This window comes from Acinonyx jubatus, chromosome B3 (assembly GCF_027475565.1).
Source record: "Acinonyx jubatus isolate Ajub_Pintada_27869175 chromosome B3, VMU_Ajub_asm_v1.0, whole genome shotgun sequence".
NCBI lineage: Eukaryota > Metazoa > Chordata > Mammalia > Carnivora > Felidae > Acinonyx > Acinonyx jubatus.
Window position 1 is genome coordinate 38683806 of NC_069386.1, and position 17050 is coordinate 38700855.

General features: G+C 39.3%; 1 protein-coding gene across 1 annotated transcript in view; it reads left to right on the plus strand.

Moving 5' to 3' along the window:
- The first annotated feature begins 369 nt into the window (after nt 1-369).
- DENND4A (DENN domain containing 4A) overlaps nt 370-17050 on the plus strand; it is a 133080-nt gene continuing 116399 nt past the window's right edge. The window contains exon 1 of the mRNA XM_027067557.2: nt 370-665. The gene's annotated coding sequence lies outside the window, so the exon portion shown is untranslated. The remainder of the gene's footprint in view (nt 666-17050) is intronic.

Here is a 17050-nt window from a genome sequence, read left to right on the forward strand (position 1 = left end):
CGCTCAGACAATCGTGCCTAGCTCTGGCTAGGCAATGTCAGGACTCCAGGGGCCGCTGGGGAGGAAGGAGGAAACAGGTCGGTTAGCCCAAGACAGATCCCCGACGCTCCGGGTAGTGAAAGGGGAAGGGAAGGTGTGTCTCACCCACGCCCGCCTCGGGCTCGGGATCTCCCGACCGCCGGGGGAACTAGCGCGCATTTCCCCAACTACTGCTTGCGTCACGGGTGAGCGCGGCTCAGCCCCGCCCACCTTCTCCGCCCATTGAGGAGCAGGCGCTAGGACCCCACGACCATCAAGCCGGCGCTGCTCCGCCCCCTCGGGCTGGGCCTGGCTCCCGATTGGCCCTTGTGGCCCGCGATCCCCGCCCCTGCCCCTCCGTCACTGCCAAGATGGCACCGGTCGCAGCGGCGGCGGCCGCGGCGGCTGGAGCCAGAGAAGGAGGCGGAGGCAGCAGCGGCTGCGAGGGGAGGGGGAGTCCCGTCTGACTGAGACGGCAGGCCTGGGCGGGCGGGGGTGCCGCGCAGGGCGGAGCGCCGGGCTGGGGATGAGCTAAGCGGGTTCAGAGCGCCGCGGCATCCAGCCCCTCGTGTCCCGCCGCCGTCGGGAGGGGACAGTGCACCACTCTCCAAGCTCGACCCGTTGCTCGCGCTGGAGCCAGCGGTGAGGTGAGTGCGGGGGTAGCGGCGCGGACAGCAGCTGCATGTGGAGCTGTCACGGCCCGGAGCGTTGACAGCGGTGGTCTCGAGAGCGGGGTCGCCCAGGCTCGGAGAGGTGGCACGGATGGCCGCGACCTCCGCCCGGGGGCGTTTCAGAGCCGGGCCGTCCTCCGCGGGCTAGGTCCGCTCTGGGATGGCACGGCGGTGCTGAGAGTAGCGCCCGCACCTCTGTGTCGGACGCATGGGGGGCTCTGGTGTTTTCATTCCAGATTTTCTATTCCGGGCTGGCTTGGGGCTCCGGTTGTTGGGAGGTGGGGGTGGAGTGGGGGCGGGGGCGTTGAGAGGGGAGGTCCTGGAGCTCGGATTTTTGACAAGCCCGTTACGTAAGACGGAGGTGGCCTTCCGGAATCCCACCTGCTCGATATTTTAAACGGGCAGCAGCGGGAGCCTGGCGGGCCCCCAGAGGCCCGATTTTCTCCTAGGGGTCTGCTTAGGTAACCCCGGCCAGCGTGGGCCGGGCTAGCGTTCAAGTTGGTCACTTGCTTTTTTTTTTTTTTTTTTTTTTGTCTTTTTTTGGGGGGGGGGAGGGGGTAAGCGTTCCTGGTCGCCACCATTCCGTTTGAAGTTTATCGCTTTCGGGGGGGGGGGGGGGAGCTTGTGACCTAAAACTGGGTCGCAGCGACAGCTTTTCATTATCGTGCTTTTAAATGACAGATGTGCTGGAAGATTTTTGTTATTGTTCCAGAGTGCTGTTAATTCAAACGTATGGTTACGCCTGGAGCCTTAGAGAAGGGTTTTTGTCTTACAGGACAGTTATTTGTTGTTTGCAACAGCAGGACAGGCATCAGTCAACAGGCATGTATTTATTTGAGGAGAAAACGCGTGTCAGCCAGCTAGAGACTCGTGAGAACAGAAATTGTATTGCTCCCTGAATATGTTATTCTTTAAAATGCATTATACGTTAATGAAAATAATAGCCCAAGTGTAAAAGAAACAATTTTACATGATTGTAAGCTGTTGTTTGTTGTATATAGTCACTATTTTCTGCTTGCTCTAGTCTACCTCTTCTCGTCTTGGGGGAAGGAGGCAGAGACACCTGTAAACAGCGTAGCCCAGGTTACACTAATCTATTGTAGTACACTTGAGATTATTGTAAAAAGTAGTCTCTGGGGGACCCAAGGTTAGGTAATAAGTGAGGACTCTTGGGCAAGTTATTCAGTTTATGTTTAAAGCAGATAGTTCTGGGATTCAGCTTTTGAAAACTTAAGTATACAGAATTTCTAAGCTATTTGAACCCTGGTTGAACTTATAATGAAACAAAAGATTGTATGTGGCTTCTTTTATGGGAACTTTGTTTTGTTTTGGCCAGAATTAGACATTTTGGGCAACAGTTACTTCATTTTCACAATTTCCCTTTGAATTGCACCTCTTAATAGGAGTCCACAATAGCATATATCCTCCTCCTCATCATCATTATATATATACTATATGTTACATAATTTTCTTTTTCTGAATGAATAAACATAGACTTACTTCATTGTGGAATTTTTAAAGAATGTACTTTTTAGGAAAATTAATTGATCTTGACACCAGCCCAATTGAACTAAATATGAGTAAATTTTGGCCTGAGTTTTAAATCTATGTACACAAATTTGCACTTTTGAAAATTGGTGAAGCGATATAAATTTTTTGTTTGTGCAAGAGAGCCAGGAAGCTGATGCTGATTTGTTCTGAACTTTTCCACATGAATTACCACTGGCTTAAATAGTTATTGATTCTTAAGCTCCTGGAACTGTTGGCCTATTTATGGTAACTTGAATAATATTTGGAATAATTGGGAAGCTATAAGAGGGAAGAGAGTATATGACATTTATTAACTTGTTCAAAAATAATAAAAATCATGGCAGAATTGTAAAAGAAAACTTTTCTTTGTCGTTGAGTGATATTATTTACACTATCTTTTTGTTTGCAGATTTTCTCTAAGCCATCCACTTACTATGGAAACCTGGATTTCAGAACTGATACAGATAGAGATGTATATTACAAATCTTATATTATTCCTATTTAAGTTGATGGCTCATTATTCCAAGTGGAAAACAACAGGGGCTGTAGCAAGAAAATTGACTTGTTATTTTCATCCTCTCTGATGTCAGAGACTTACCTTGGGACTTTCCTCTTGCTTACTAGATGTGAAAGATGAAATGACTTAAGAAAAGTTGATGAAAACTTCTTACTTGTTTAATACCCTAGATTATTGATCATTGCTCAGAACTTGTGACTTGGGGCAAGTGAAGCACTCCACATTTTATTACCGTACATCATAGTTATCACTTTGAATTCTAAAACAGTGGTGTAGAACTTTACACTAAACAGGATTAATTTACATAGTTTATTACTATAATGGTGAAAAATTTACAGTAGTCAAAATACCATATAATAGAGGAATAGTGAAACTAACGATAATCCATGCAGTTATTAAAAGTCACATTTTTGGAAATATTTACTGGCATGAGAAAGTACAATATAATGTTGAGAAAAAAATCAGAACATAAAGAATATGCTTTGTTATTATTTATAACATATCACATACAAATGGCAAAATCATTGGCAGGAAATAAATATTTTAATAAAGTATTAAAAGATATCTGGATGATGGGATTGTAGGTGATTTTTATTTTAGTGTTTATACTTTTTTCTGTCTTCTGAATAGTATTACTCTGATAATCACAAAAGTGACATTAAAATATTTTCAAGGGTCATAGGAGAAAATCCTAAAAATCCCACACAGCCACTGCTCCAATAGACTATCTTATGATTCATTATTAGAAAGATAACTCAAAACATGGTGCTTACGCAGTACACAGTAATGGAAGGAGCTAATAATTTAGGTGAAGGCACATGGTTACCAGCACCAACTTGGTAGTGGTTTTACAGATGTAGATGCTTATATTAATGCACACTGTTACTGTCCAACCTCTTTTCTGTGTGGATCTTACACCCAAACTACTTTATATTGACAGTGCCACCTATTGATGGACTGCTTGACTCCATCGTTTCCTCTGTACCTCATCAGTCAGTAGGCAGCGGGTTTTGAATGTTTATGAGGTGCCAGGTATTTTGCTAGTCACTGAGGATACACAGGTGAATGAAGCATGATTTCTGTCCTCAAACTCTGGTTGAGAACCCCTTCTTTTCTTCTTGGGCCGCCAGTGCATACTGTGTACTCTGCTTTCCCAGTATCTTTTTCCTGGTGGTCATACCCTCTTTTAACTTTCTTTATGGGAAAATATATTTTGAGTTCCAAACACCAATTTAGGAATACATTTTTGGAGCATTCTTTGATTGTGTGCTGGGGAATTTTACATTCAGAAGGGCCACATGTATGTTCATCTGTGGCTATTACTGTTAATTTTAAAGTGTATGACAATTTCTCAGTACCTCCTTGCTTCCTTCTTTTAAAAAGCATAAACAAGTAAAGACCAATAGAGAGAAGAGACAAACTATCAAGGGAAAAGGTGGGGGGGGGGGGTGGCGCCTGGGTGGCTCAGTCAGTTAAGCGGCCAACTTCACAGTTTGTGGGTTCAAGCCCCGCATCGGGCTCTGTGCTGACAGCTCAGAGCCTGGAGCCTGCTTCAGATTCTGTGTCTTCCTCTCTCTGTGTCCCTCCCCTGCTCATGCTCTATCTCTCTCAAAAAAATAAAATAAACATAAAAGAAATAAAAAAGGTGGAGAGATATCAGGGGAGTTTTCCTAGTGGTGTTATACTTTATTTTCACTGAGAATAGTCAGTCGTCAAAATGTATAGTAAGATATACTGTTTCTGGTATGCTTTTAGTATCTCTTTGGATCCTTATAAAAATGGATTTTCCATATACATACATACATTAACTCACAGTTTAGCTGTTTTCCTTTCCAAATAAAAGCTGAAATAGGGAGATTGGAAATTTCTTAAATTTCTTTTTATTTTTCCTGTAATATTTTGTATATGAGACATCATTATTTTTGAAAAGCTTTAAAAATGTAGAAAATTACCCAAAAGAGTGGTAAGCACACACATACTCACCATAAAAAGTGCTAACATTTTTTCATTTTTGCTTCAGATATATAGACGTAGGTATAGACCTATATATGTATGTATGTGTATATTTAAGTTTATATATATATGAGTATATATACATAAATATATATAGAAGTATATATAGAAGTATATTTAATTATATATACATAAATATATATATAAGTATATGTATTTATGTGTGTGTGTGTGTGTATATATATATATATTTAAGTTTATTTATTTTGAGAGAGAGAGAGATTGAGAATGTGAGTAAGCAGGGGAGGGGCAGAAAGGGAGAGAGAGAATCCCAAGCAGGAGCCTCACTAACAGTGCGGAGCCCAACTTGGGGCTCAAACTCATGAACCATGAGATCATGATCTGAACTGAAATCAGGAGTTGGACACTTAACCCACTGAGCCAACCAGGCGCCCCCAGATATAATTTTAATATAAAAAATTTATGTATATCACAGTTATCACACTGAATACTAACAGAGCAGGTAGAACTTTATACTGTACTCGAACACTGCTGATCAAGTTAAAGTCCTTTTGTTCTCCCCAGTTTCATCCTTCCTGCCTCTCTCTTCATAATCCCTCCCAGAGGCAATTGTTATAATAAATTTGATGTGTATCCTTCCATTTTACCTTTTCATAAACTCCATATGTGAACAGTACCTGGCATTGTTTTCAGTGCTTTTGAAGAGCTGTGGGCATTGGAGCCATACTCCCTTGATTTAAATCTTGACTGCTATTTAATAGTTTTGTGACCTTAGGCAAATTTAAAAATCTTTGCATGCCTCCAATGTCCTCATCTATCAAATAGGGATAATGTATCTACCTATCTCACAAGGTTGTTTTAGAAAGCAAGTGAGTCTGTTTATATAAGGCGCTTAAAACTGTGCCTGGCGCTTATTATTATTTTTTTTAATGTAACTTAAGCAGCTGTTAATGTGATTTTATTGTGGTATACATATTTTGAAACTTGCTTTTTTAATTTTTACCCCCCTCCCCCATCCTTGTCAGCCCTCTAGGTCTAGCTCACTTATGTTGACTGGTATAGTGTTCCGTTAAATAAATATACTGCAATTTATCATTTGCTAAATCTAATTTAATATTTAGATTGTTTTTTATTTTTTATGTATTATAACAGTGCCTCATGAACATCCTTCTATCTTCTGAAGCACATACCAGTTTCTCCACGTCATATACCTAATTGCTGGGTCAAATTGCTGGGTCTTAGGATAGAAGCCTCTTTCCCTGTATAGGATATTTATGGGATATTGACGAATAATTTCTGTTCCTTCATATCCTTACCAACATTTAATGTTGTCAAACTTTTGATTTTTTCCCATCTAATTCATGTGAAATCGCATTTCATTTTCTGTTTTTATTTTCTTTCATCTTTCTTATGCATGAGCATTTTTAGTTACCTCTTAAGTGATTTGCCTATACCTGTCCTTTACACATTTTCTATTGGGTTGTATTTTTTTCCTTTTTTTTAATGATTTGTAGGAGCTTTTTTGGTTTGTTTTTAAATATATTTAAGATAATTACAAATGTTAGTGAAGTTTGTTTGTTGGTAAAGTTTGTTTTTATTTGTTTTTTGAAGTTTCTAGATTTTTTGAACAGTGACAATTAAGGACCCAGGTTTTTGTAAATTTTATACTGTAGTATATTATTAGTGAATTTTCCAATGTATTTTCTTAAAGTATATAGCTACATTTTTCTCCTTCTGAAAGTATGGGAAATGTTTCAGTAATGTACTGTGAATATATTTTGCCTAAAACTATTTAAACTTTTAGGACCTCAAAAACCAGGTGGAATCTTTACTAATATTAGTATGACAATTTTTCTTTAATCCAAAATATGAGTCCTGCTTAGAGGAGAGTTTTCTGCTCCTAAAGTGCATACCAACTAAAAATGTACACAAATTAAATGACTGTAGTTACATGTCCAATATTAGAAACTATTCATCAATATTGAGATTGTTTTGCACAGTATTAACTTTATTTCTCTTGCTGTCCAACCTACTATACATGACTTACAGGACTAAAATCAGTCTGGTTAAGAGAATAGCTTCCCTATTATTACTGTTATTTTAAATAAACTTAATTTTAGAGTAGTTTTATATTTACAGAAAAGTTTCAGGGAGTTACCATGTACCCTGCACCCAGTTTCCCCTGTTGTTAATATCTGACATTTCTGTGTTACGTTTGTTACAACCAAGCAACCAACATTGGGACATTACTATTAACTGAAGTCCATATGTTACTCCAATTCATTAGTTTTTACCTAATGTCTTTTCTGGGTTCCAGAATACCACAGTACATTTATTTGTTCCATTTCCTTTGGCTCCTGTGGGCTGTAACAGCTTCTCAAATTTTCCATGTTTTTGATGACCTTGACAGGTTTGAGGAGTTTGGGTCAGATATTTTGTAGAGAGTACCCCAGTTTGGGTTTGTCTGATATTTTTCTCAGTGTTAGCCTGAGGTATAGGTTTGGGGGAGGACGACCACAGAGGTAAAAATGCCATCCTAATTATATCATCTGAAGGGTACATACTATCACTATGACTTAGCAGTGTTATTTTAATTTTTTTATTTTTAAAAAATGTTTATTTATTTTGAGATACAGAACGTGCTCACACGAGTTGGGGGGAGGGTGCAGAGAGAGAGAGAGAGAGAGAGAGAGAGAGAGAATCCCAAGTAGGCTCCACTTGATGCCAGGACTCATTCTCACAACCTAGAGGTCAGGACCTAAGCCTGTATCAGGAGTCTTGGATGCTCAACCGCCCGAGCCACCCTGGTGCCCCTGCGCTGATATTTTTAGCCTCAATTACCTGGTTGAGGCAGTGTTGCCAAGTGTCTCTACTGTAAACTTTTCCCATACTCTACTTTTTGGAAACAAGTCATTTGTGGAAACCATACTCAGTGTGTGGAGAATTGAGTTCCAACTCCTTGAAGGGGAAATATCTGCAAAATTATTTGGAATTCTTTGTAAGGAAGGTTTTTCTCTTTTCCCCCATTATTTTTTATTCAATCCATATGTAGTGCTGGATATTCATTTTATAACTTTGGGTTATGATCCTCTACCATTTTATGTTATTGCTTAAGTTGTTCTGCCTCTTTCAGGTTAGTTCCTGTGACCAGTAAGACATATTGGTGGTATTATTATTATTATTATTATTATTATTATTATTAGCACTTCTTTACTTTCTGGCACTAGAAACAATATGCCCCAAACTCATCTTTGTGTATTCCCTGCCTCAGTCCCCCAGTCAACTATTTCTCCAAGGATCCCTGGTTACCTCTATTAGAGAATGATGTTAGAAACCAAGATCTGGTTTCTGGGTGTGCTCATTGTTGCAGGGATATCATCGCTTTTAGGCTTTCTCAGTGCACAGACCTAGGAAGTATATGTATGCATATTAATGCACATATACAAACATACAACTCTTTTTTTTTTTAATCTATCTGAAGCTAAACATGAGTTTATACTGTTACCTTTGACTCTACTTCAGTGCCTTCTGGTTCATCCTACCTGTACACTCTTGCTTAGCTATAACCTCTCTCTCCAAAAGTAAGAAACCAGACTCTCACCGTTTGCCATCTATTTACTTATTTGGTCAGTCCTGTCATACATGTACAACAGAAACAACTGTACCAACTAGAGCATATTTTTTAGAGTTTTTATTTATTTTGAGAGAGGGAGAGAGCATGTGTGTGTCTGAGTATGGGAGGGCAGAGAGAGAGAGGGAGAAGAGAGGTGTCCCCCCCCCCCCCCCAAGTAGAGCAGTTTTATGTACAGTTCTTTTGTCTCTACTCTTAGAGTTTCTAGTGAAAACACTGTTTTTCACAGTTACTGATGCCAGAACTTTGCAGAACCTTTTTTCCCCCATCTTCCATATTTTAATTTTACTTTTTATAAATTAGTCTAAATTACACAGTAATTACATCTTATCAAAAATTTACCAAAGCTCAGGGGCATCTGGGTGGCTCAGTCAGTTAAATGTCCCACTTCGGTTCAGGTCATGATCTCACAGTTTGTGCTTAACTGACTGAGCCACCCAGGCACTCCTATCTCACAGTTTGTGAATTCAAGTCCCACATAGGGCTGTCTGCTGTCAGAGAAGAGCCCACTTTGGATCCTCTGTTCCCCTCTCTCCCTGCCCCTCCCCTGCTTGTGTTCTCACTCGAAAATAAACATTTTTAAAAATTTATCAAAATTTAAAAAGCCAACAAAACTTCCCTTGCTTAATTATAGACCCTTAGTTTTGTATGGTTTCCCTCCCCCGCTACTTTTGGGGCCAAAAAAAAAAATCTCTGAAAGTAATATTTCTTGAGGTTTAGTCAGAACAGTACTCCTTCATTTGGTTATTAGTTGACATCTTTATGATTTGGACTGAGAGTTTTTATAGCTTCAAATATTTTTAATAGCACATGTTGAGATGTGCCATTAAGTGAAGTGAAGCTTTGGAGATGATTGCAAGCAAACAATTATATAATTGAGTGCTCAGAATGTACCTGTATTCTTACAGTAATTTTATGCGGATTAACTCATTTAATTCCCTCAAGAAGTCTATGAGGTAAGTACTTTATTATTTTGCCTCTTTTAAAGATGAGGAAGACACCGAGAGATGAAGCAGTTTGTCCAATGTCACATGGCTAGTTGGTGGCGGAGCCAGAATGTGAGTGCAGCCAGGCTGACCACGGAGCCTGCATTCTCCATCACTTTGCTGTATTACCTCCAATTAAACAAGAGAGGTGGAAAGAAGGCTAAGAGTTATGAAGGAAGTCAACCAGGATGAGAGGAGAGAATGACCGAAAGAGGGTACTTCCTCCGGAAGTCCTTTCTCAGGAGATGATATTGACAGATGAGAGAGTCAGTTATGTGACGAGCTGAGGAAAGAGGGATCCTTGTGGGACAGCATCAGGTGCAAAGCCTTGCAGTACAAAGGAGTTTGGGATGAGAATAGAAAGGCGCTCAGGGTGGCTAAGTGTAGTGAAACTCCACCCCTTGACTTCCACCATGCTGCCCTCTTCTGCTTATCTTGCTTATCCCATAAGAAGCGGTGTTCTTGGGGTTGGCTCATTGCGCTTCTCAGCCTTCACATTTTCCTTGGTAGGTCACAGTTACCTCTGTGGATTCAGTTACCATATATCTACCAATTACTTCCCAAGCTGTTTTCCCAGCATTAGCATCTTTCCAAAGCATCAGATATCTTATCTAACTCCTTACTTATCTTCACCTCAAACTCCACTTGTCCAAACTGAATTTACCTGCCTAAAATTTTGCTTTGATCTGTTGTCTTCCAAAGACATCACAGTCTGCTGTTGACTTCATCATCCAAGGAACTTAGGAGTCATTCAGGATTCCTCCCCCTCTTTCTCTCTCATTCCCATCCATTCATTTTCTGAATTCTATTGGCTTTATCTCCTAAATATATTTCTGAATCAGTCCCTTCCCTAGCATCCCTGTTTTAACCTCTGCCTTATTAGGATCTACTTCCTTACTTTTGCACTGGTTTTCCTGTCTTCAGTTTCATCTCCCTGAGATTCAACTTATCAGAATTGCCAGATGGGTGTGTCTAACATGCAGTTTGAAGATTCATCATTGACTCCCATTGTCAGCTGGATAAAGTTGCACTCCTTACCATGTCATTAAGACTGACCATGGTTTGGCCTCTGACTGGTCCTCTAATCTTAACCTTTATAATTTCTGCTTTTCATTTTCCACTCTAGCCATACAGAACTACTTGTTGAAGATTCCCTGAATGTACAGCTATTTCTAATTGTTGACCATGGCTTACATAGTCTTTCTGCTTGGAATGACTTCATTTTCTCCTTCCCTTTTCCTTTTGCATATCTAACTCTTTTGCATCTTTTAAGACTCAGCCTAAGCATTCCTTCCTCCAGAATGTCTTCTCAGACCCATACTCTTGACTGGATTATCAAGTCCCTTGTGAAATAATCTATTACTAACTGTGTTATATCTCAGGCACCTAGAAACAGTGCCTGGCACAGGGAAGTTACTCCATAAGAGTTTGTTTTTGTTTTTGTTTTTTTTTAAGTTTATTTATTTTTGAGACAGACAGAGACAGAACATGAACGGGGGAGGGTCAGAGAGAGAAGGAGACACAGAATCGGAAGCAGGCTCCAGGCTCTGAGCCATCAGCCCAGAGCCCGACGCGGGGCTCAAACTCACGGACCGCGGGATTGTGACCTGAGCTGAAGTCAGACGCTTAACCGACTGAGCCACCCAGGCGCCCTCAAAAGCGTCCCTCCGTAAGAGTTTTTTGAGAGACGCCCAGGCGTCCCTCCATAAGAGTTTTTTGAGAGAATGATTGTAGTATTGGAGAGGTAATATAAAGTAGTTGGTTCTGAACCCAGAATGTCAGGGATTGAAACCTGACCTTGCTCTTTGACTATCTGTGTTATCTCTCTGTACCTCCATTTCTTCCCTGGTAAAATGGGAATAGTGAATTCTTCCTAAGATTATTGTGAAACTTAAATCTGTTAATTCAAGTAAGTACTCAGAACAGTGTCTGGCACTCAGTAAATATTCAGTAGGTACTCTTTATAGCTCCTGTTGCTATATTTTTAAATTTTTTTTTTAACGTTTATTTATATTTGAGAGAGAGAGAGAGAGAGTGCGCTGGCACACTTAAGCAGGGGAGGGGCAGAGAGAGAGGGAGACACAGAATCTGAAGCAGGCTTCAGGCTCTGAGCTGTCAGCACAGAGCCCTATGCGGGGCTCAAACTCCCAAGCTGTGAGATCATGATCTGAGCCGAAGTTGAACACTTAACTGACTGAGCCACCCAGGAGCCCCAGGATGTTTAACTTATATATCTGTGTCCCCTCACCAACCTGGAATTAGCAAATGAATGAACAAAGCAACTAATTGTGGGTTTTTAAATGAAAGATACATTACTAGCTTTTGAGACTGTCATAGCAAGTTGACCATTAGTCTTTATAGTAGCTCCAACATTTGGTGTTTTATTACAAATTTGAAATCGGCATTAATGAGGATTAGTATTTCTTAATTTTACTTAATTATTTAAATTTCACCAGACTTAAAAACAAATTTTGAGTGTACTTAACACACAACTTTACATTAGTTTTGAGTGTACAACAGTGATTTGACTTCTATATTATGCTCTGCTCACCTTAAGTGTAGCTGCATGTGTCACCAAACAACACTATTACAATAGCATTGATTTTATTCACTGTGCTGTGCCTTTTATTCCCGTGACTTATTCATTCCATAATTGGAAGCCTGTATCTCCTTCTCCCCTTCACACATTTTGCCCATCCCCCACTCTCATGCCTCTGGCAAACACAAGTTTGTTCTCTGTATTTATAGGTCTGATTCTGCTTTTTGTTTATTTATTTACTTATGTATTTGTGTTTTCTTAGATTCCACTTATGAGTGAAATCATATGGTATTTGTTTTTCTCAGTCTGACTTAACATCACTTAGCAAAATATCCTCTGGGTTTATCCATGTTGTCACAAATGGCAAAATCTCATCCTTTTTTATGACTACATAATATTTATACACACACACACACACATCTTTATTATCCATTCTTCTATAGATGGATACTTAAGTTTAGCACACTTTTCTTATTAATCACACTGTTTAAGCTCTAGCAATGCCCTTTATTTACTCTTAGTATTCATATAGCCTGTACTGTAGCATTTAACCAGACTTTCCTGTTAAGGATTAAGGTGTGTAAGATTGGGCTTTTAATTTTGGAGATGAACTGAAGCATGTTGTAGACAAAGATTGAACAAGGGGGTACAATAGGGTAATTGGAAAACTTCTCAACTATGGGGTCAAACCTGCACAGTATCCCTTCGGTATTTGGTTTAAAATAAATTCATGGAATATGAAGTACTCATAATCAAATGTAATTTCAACAAAAATTCTAGAAACAATAAAAATCATTAAAAATTATTGACACCTCTGCCACCTTCTATTATTGTAAAGAATTGAGACTTGAGACTTGTTTGCTTTAAATCTTTTTTATGGCAATCACTGTTAAATTTTTCAGAACTTTTCCTTTTACCCTAAGTTTGTCTCTCATTTTTTTTTCCGAATGCCACAACTGTCTATATAATCTTGGTGAATTTGATAGAAGTACTGTTTGTTTTGTTTGTTCTTATCTCCGAACTTGCCGTTACATTTGTAGATTTTCCCAGTCTTGCTCAATTTTGATTATGTGAAACTAGTCAGTTTTTCTTTAAAAAGTTATGTTTTGAACTTAAGAATAGTACAAGGTACTGATATTCATTGTTCTCCACTATCCATTTGAAAATTATTACTGAAGGAACTAGTTGTGTGTTGTTTTTTTTAAAGTCTGATTTGCCAAAGAAAAGTTTTTACTAATGAGCTAATATCAAAGAAACATGAAAAACCTAGTATAACAGTCTTGTTTAAAAAGCCAATGCCAAAATAAAAATAAATAAAAATAAATAAATAAATAAAATAAAAAGCCAATGCCATAATGGCAGTACTGTTGTGAAATGATTCCTTTTTTTTTTTTTTTTAAAGGTTACTATCATCTACCACTAAGTATTTTAGTTGAGGACTCTGAAGTAGTATGTTTTTTCAGAGAAATAGGTTTAGATGGATGGGGAAAACTACATAATGATATTTAGGCTTTATTACATAAGACTGGCTATGGGAAGATATAACTCATCTACTCTGTGGTCAAAATTATAGTAAGCAGTATTATTTTTCTTTAAAAAAATTTTTGGTCTAATAGTCTCTAAAATATTCCCTGTCCCTTAATCTTTGTTGTTTTTTTCTTGTACTTTGAAATAGAATTTTATTCATACTGACTCACAACTGTGCTAAAATTGGATGTATAGGCTGCTGTTAGAACCTGTTATGGTTGGTGAATAGTTTTCATTTTCTTATGCTGAAGAATGCCTGAAGATACCAATGTAACAGCCATTTTTTAACAAGGCTTTTTCTTCCCTCCTATGATTAACTGACATTTTTATATTTCTAGTTGACCTCTTCTTTTTTGAGGTTTTTAAAATCAAATTTCTTTTGTTTGTAACAGAAATAAAATTCAAACCACTGTACTTAAGAAAAAAAAAAAAGAGGAATTAATGTTAATAGCAAGGATCCTGGGGATGTCACAGTGCCTTGAAGATGAAAGTACAGACAGGCTTCGTGAAGGGGAGGGGAACTGGGAGCCAGAAATTCCTCGGTAACTTAGGTAGCCATTTTCTCACCACCCTGGGGCAGCATGATCTCTCTGCCTCTCTCTACTTACCCGGTTCATTTTTCTCTATCTGCATTTTGCTTTTTACTACTGGGCATAGCTGAACAAGTCCTCCAACTCATAAAGTCATACATTCACTCATGGTTCTGTGACCCTATTCTAACCCTCTGGGAGAAAATCCAGTCTGAGGCAAGTGTTTATGTCTAGTTGAGTCAGCTATGGCGGATGAAACCAAGGTTTCATAAAACATATCAGGCCCCATTTTTATGGTTGGGGAGGAGATGCAGGGAATATAACTCTTAGAAGGTAAGTATGTTAGTGTGAAGGTGGTGAATACAAAGGAATACTAAGTAATGTGAAATGAAATTGGCATTTTTTTGAAATAAAAAAGAGACCACTCACTCATTGGCTTTACATAGTAGTCAATATAACAAAACTATTTCATCCCCAATCCAAAGGCGATTATTTTGAAAGCTGTAAAAATCTTTCCCTTTCTCAAATAAAAACCAAGGGAACTAATTTTTTAGCTTCCGCATACAGAATTTGAAGTTTGAGTCATGCTTTTTCATGAATGCAAATAACCTTATATTAATATCATTATGAATACATCATGTCCGTCTCTCTTCAACAAGAATTTGCTGACTGCCTGTTCTGTGCTAGAGACTGCTGAAACATATTTACAGAGATAGAGATGTAACATTGCCTACTTTCAAAGAATTCCTAATCTAGTTGCAAAGAAGCAGTTACAGTATTCATGTGATAATCATAATAGAGATATGTACAGGGTGCTTTTGAAGCATAAGAGGAGAGAATAACTCTCTTCTGGAGAAAAAGGTTAGGGAAGGCTTCAAAGAGCAGCAGGTCTCAAATACTATGCAGAGGCTGGCCATTTTAACAGGGGCATTCTGGCAGAAAGAAATTAATTTGAGGGGCGCCTGCATGGGTGGCTCAGTCGATTAAGCGTCCAATTCTTTTTTTTTTTTAATTTTTTTTTTCAACGTTTATTTATTTTTGGGACAGAGAGAGACAGAGCATGAACGGGGGAGGGGCAGAGAGAGAGGGAGACACAGAATCGGAAACAGGCTCCAGGCTCCGAGCCATGAGCCCAGAGCCCGACGCGGGGCTCGAACCCACGGACCGCGAGATCATGACCTGGCTGAAGTCAGACGCTTAACCGACTGCGCCACCCAGGTGCCCCAAGCATCCAATTCTTGATCTCAGCTCTGGCCTTGATCTCAAGGTTGTGAGTTTAAGCCCTACATTGGGCTCCATGCTGGGCATGAAGCCTACTTAAAAAATAATAATAACTTAACAAAAAAATTTTTTAAAAGAAATAAATTTGTAAAGGTGGTGTGGAGTTTGATATGACTGAAGTGTATTTTTGCACCATTCAATTTATGAAACTGAAATGACTTATTTTTTCATATCCTTCACATGGTAGTGAATACTGCTTTCTTCAAAGGAGAATTATAGATTTTAGAATATTCAGATCACTTTGTTCTAAAACTTTGATGTCACTTTTGAGAATGACATGTCACGGATCCTTGCTTTCAGCTTGCTTTATCAAATTTTTTTAGAGTGGTTTGGTTGGTTTGTTATTTTATTTTATGGTGATTTTTTTCCTGTTCAAGCATAGATGTCCATACAATGGATGGCTGAAAATGCTAGAGCTTATAAAACCGATGAAGATCATAGTTTTTATAAAAGTAAACAGTGAAAATAATATGTAAGCCTATAATATATAAATAGTATAAGCCTAATATAATTTTAAAAGGTAACTTTCTAAAAGCGACCTGTGTCAACACTGAAATTGTATAACTTGAGTGCACACACACACACACACACACACACCAATTTTTTCCTCCATCAGAATTGTACCTACCTTTAAGCAAAACTAGTGTAAGCAGTTGGCAGAATGCCCTGTGCTTCACTACTCTCATCTGTTGATTAATACCTTTACTTCTGTTTTCAATTCCTTTATCCACTCATTCATGATTCCTACACCACCCCCATCACCGAGAAACAACCAAACAACCAAACCCTCCCCCAAAACCCCCCCAAAACCCCAGCACTCCCTAGTTGACTGTTTTGAGAAGTGACTGAGGTAGGTGAGAACGATAGAGGAAAGGAAGGTACTTGTGGCCAGCTTTGTGGTGGGGGCAGTAGTGGTGGTGGTGGGTGTGGGTGTGTTTTAGGCATGAGGTTCATTTTCATACAGCAAGCTCAATAACACGACTGTTGTTACCCAGGTGACAAGTTATGACTTTCTCATCCCCTTCCACAAGCCCTTTGATCTGCCTTGTGTCATTTTTGTCCTTCAAATATGCTTTTGCTACTGTGTTGGAAGGAGGTGATGAGCAGAGAGATTATATGCCTTTTACTTGTTGCTCCTTTTGTTTGTAATGACCTTCCATCTCTCCTCTATTACCCTGGTCATATTTCAAGATTTAGATGACATCCCTTTTCTGACTCCTCAAGCCTAAACGGTGTGTCCTTCTTGTGCTTTCTGTGATTATTCCTGTTATAGACTTACCATTTATTGTAATTGCCTGTTTACTTGCCTTCTCTATCAACTCCTGTAAAGCAGGGCCATATCATTTGTTTTGTGTTCCCAGTGCCTAGTACAGGGCATGGCACATGGAGCATTACCATTCTTGGTTGTAGACACCAGAAATCAATTCTGGTTAGCTGAAGCAGAAGAAAAGTTATTTATTGAAAGGATATTAATTAGTTTACAGAAATGACTGGAAGGCTGGAGAACCAGTCTCTGGGAACAAATGGGAAAACAACCAACCACCCTCCAGGCTAGGCCATAATCATAGTCATGCCATAGAATTATCCTTTTCCTGTTTAAGACCGCATTGACTCCCCTGCAGGACACGGGATGCCATTGCTTGGACACTGCCACTGTGTGTTGTGTGTTACTGCCCTAAAAATGAATTTTAAACTGTCTTAGCAGCTATAGGCCTAGATTAAAATTCTGCATGAAAGCATCTAATTGACCAACCTGTGTACCTGGTCCCTAAATACAGAAGCAACTCTCTGGCCTTTTTGGCTTACATGGTTGATTCTAGGGCCCAACTTCCTTTCAAGACACACA